The sequence below is a fragment of the Mandrillus leucophaeus genome, unplaced genomic scaffold, assembly GCF_000951045.1.
Source record: "Mandrillus leucophaeus isolate KB7577 unplaced genomic scaffold, Mleu.le_1.0 Scaffold1909, whole genome shotgun sequence".
In the NCBI taxonomy this organism is placed as follows: domain Eukaryota; kingdom Metazoa; phylum Chordata; class Mammalia; order Primates; family Cercopithecidae; genus Mandrillus; species Mandrillus leucophaeus.
Window position 1 is genome coordinate 9,827 of NW_012101931.1, and position 3,402 is coordinate 13,228.

General features: G+C 51.5%; 1 pseudogene across 1 annotated transcript in view; it reads right to left on the minus strand.

The window, feature by feature from the left end:
* Window positions 1-1,890: 1,890 nt before the first annotated feature.
* LOC105538385 overlaps window positions 1,891-3,402 on the minus strand; it is a 28,877-nt pseudogene continuing 27,365 nt past the window's right edge. Inside the window, exon 8 of the transcript XR_001005892.1 lies at window positions 1,891-2,413. The product of XR_001005892.1 is annotated as a dehydrogenase/reductase SDR family member 4-like (transcript). The remainder of the gene's footprint in view (window positions 2,414-3,402) is intronic.

The window sequence follows — 3,402 nt, forward strand, 5'->3', positions numbered from 1 at the left end:
AGGTTTTTTAGCTTCCTTGCGATGGGTTAGAACGTGCTCCTTTAGCTCGGAGAAGTTTGTTATTATTGACCTTCTGAAGCCTGCTTCTATCAACTCGTCAAACTCATTCTCCATACAATTTTGTTCCCTTGCTGGCGAGGACTTGTATTCTGTTGCAGGAGAAGAGACTTTCTGGTTTTTGGAAGTTTCAGCGTTTCTGCTCTGGTTTCTCCCATCTTTGTGGTTTTATCTACCTGTGGTCATTGATGTTGGTGACCTACGGATGGGGTTTTGGTGTGGTTGTCCTTTGCTATTCTGATGTTGATACTGTCCTTTGCTGATGTTGATGCTATTGGTTTCTGTTTGTTAGTTTTCCTTCTAACAGACAGGCCCCTCAGCTGCAGGTCTTTTGGAGTTTGCTGGAGGTCCACTGCAGACCCTGTTTGCCTGGGTATCACTAGCAGTGGCTGCAGAACAGCAAATATTGTTGCCTGATCTTTCTTCTGGAAGCTTGGTCCCAGAGGGCACCCACCTGTAGGAGGTGTCTGTCGACCCCTACTGGGAGGTGTCTCCCAGTCAGGCTACACAGGGGTCAGGGACCCACTTGAGGAGGCAATCTGTCCATTTTCAGAGCTCAAATGCCACGCTGGGAGAACCGCTGGTCTCTTCTGAGCTGTCAGGCAGAGAAGTTGAAGTCTGCAGAAGCTGTCTGCTTCCTTTTGTTCAGGTATGCCCTGCCGCCTGAGGTGGAATCTAGAGAGGCATTAGGCCTTGCTGAGTTGAGGTGGCCTCCGCCCAGTTCGAGCTTCCTTGTGACTTTGCTTACACTGAGCATAGAACTGCCTACTCAAGCCTCAGCAATGGCGATCGTCCCTCCCTCGTCAAGCTCCAGCTCCAGCGGAGGATGCTCCAGAAATATGAATGCCCAGACTAGGATACAGGGGGTGCCTTGGAACCGGGATGCATGGCGCCGGGTGGGGGTGGTGCGTGTGAGGCACCAGGCTGGGGTGCACAGCGGGAAGGAACAAACTGGGTCTGGGATGCTCCCGGACTGATAGTCGCAGTGACCCAGGCAGCATCTTATCTTAAAACTCGCGGGTGAGCTCCACCCTGGGCTTGGCCATGGGCTCCAGCTGTTGAGGTTGCTGCAGAGGAGCCGCCGCCACCCCTGAAGCCAGGGAGCCGGGACACATGCTAGACTACGCTTTGATAGGGGCGCTGAGCGCTGCAGTAGTGGCAGAGCCCGCTCCAGTCAGGGCCTGCTGCATAAGCGCTCCTCCTCTGCGCCTCTGAGCGCCGCTCTCCCGCCCCGCCAGGGGAATTGCCGGACTGAGCATGCGCGCCGCGCTGCCCAGTCGCGTGAGACCACAGGCCGCTGGCCTCTACTGTTCTCCTGGGCTCCAGCAGGAAAGGCCCGGCGTGCATAACCTGGTGTCCGGGCCTTCGGGGGTAGCGTTCCCGCTTTCCGTGTACTCAGTCCTCGGGCCGTGAGCAGAACTCATTTCTTTTGTTTGTCGACCTGGGTACCTTGCAGGGCCTTTTTCTATTCCCCACTGGTTCAGGACCCGTCCAGCTTGTCCTTGCTGACTCGGGAGGGAACTCGGAACCTAGGGCCATGCTGGGAGAGGACCTGGCCGGATCTGGGAGGCAAGGGGCGGGGAGGTTTTAGAGAGTTCATCCTTCCCCACCCTCGCCAGCCTGGCCCTGCCTCAGTGATCCCCGTGGCGTCCTGGGAGTTCCCGTGCCACCTTCCTTCCAGTTGGCAGCTCTGCAGACACCTCTACCCCTGCACATCACGCTCAGGTCCTGGAGACAGGGAGGAGGGCTGGGGGATCCAGAGATCCAGCCTGGCCAGACTTCTGCTCTCTGCTCAGCTAAGCACCCCACACTGAGAAATGAACAAGTTGATTCGATTCAAAGCCGCACAATCATCTGCATTTTATTTGCACCTCATTTGCAAGTTGTTAATTTGCAACTCTGCTCCTTCCACTCCAGCTTCCTTCTCTCCCATCTCCCCTCAAATTCCCCAGTGGCCCGGGCAAAAAATATCTGTTGGTCTTTGCCAAGGTAGGCTCAGCCTTGTCAGCAGACCTGTCCTGTGTTCTCAGGGGAGGCCTTTACCCAAGGCCACAACAACAGCAGGAATCCCGAGTAAGACGCCACCTTGACTGCAGGGAAGGCTGCATCTTTTCACAGGGCAGAACTGATTTTATGAGGTGAACAGTAAGGTGAGGAGAGGTGGGAAAGGCCAGTGGATGAATGCAGGAACAGCACCAGGAGCTAGAGCCCAACACTGCCCCATGGGCTGTCTCCAGGTCCTCAGAGGCGGGACGGGGTTCCTCCACCCACCACTACGGTCTCCCCAGTGATGTAGCTGGCATATTCAAAGCACAGGAAAGACAAGATGCCAGCATAATCCTCTGACTCGCCTAACCTGGGGAATAGGGGAAGCAAGGAAGGGAGTAAAAATCAAACAGGTCTGCCTCCCTCACTCGGCCCACAGGGAATGAAATTTGCTTAATCAAGAATTATCAGATGACTTTTCAGGATCAGAGTACAAGCTGTCCGCCTATCAAATAGTGTTACCATGAGGATATGCTGTTATAATTTAGTATGAGCATACTGTACTCTGCAAAAACCATTACCCATAATATTCAAATACTGTAGAAACACACTGTTTTTTAGAGAGCTCAGGACACCAAAATCCAAAGTTATACAGATAAAATAGTAAGCAATTATTTCATACTTCAGAAAAAAAATGGTTTCACATGTGCACACACTAAAGTATCAGGGAGTCTGTGTGACAGTAAATGGTGTGTTTAAAATGATTCCATTTGTACAGGTTCAACTTACAGATGACCTTTTCAGGAATCTATACTTGTCCCTTAAAGTCAGGTTCATTTGGTGAGAATGTGCTAATTCCTTTTTTGTCAGCGATTGCATAGTTAGGGGACACTTTAATCTGCCTGCCATAGTATGCTCTAGAGGTGGGCAGAGTGAGTAGCACAAACCTAGAAGGGCTGAATTAATGGTTCTCCATTCTAGCTGTACCTTGCAATCATTTGAGAGGCTTAAACAAAAAAAGAAAAGACAAAGAAAAACAAAAGCCCAGATGGTCAAGTCCTACCTTGGACCAATTAAAAAAGAATCTCTGGGAGTGGGCGGGGCCTGAGCACCTGCAGTTTAAAAAGCTCCACAGGTGATTCTAATGTGAATCCAGGATTGAGCTACATGGGCTAGATCATTCATGGGAGCTCTAGGATGACAATCCCATGTCTTATTAATGAGTTATAAACCAGGCCTGTAGCTGATGCCTGACATCAGAATGGCTTTGGGAAAATTTGGGATGTCTGGACCGGTACAGAGTTAGGCATCGCTGGCATTTGTCCTTGAGGGACAAGATGGAGGAAGTAGATAGTGCCC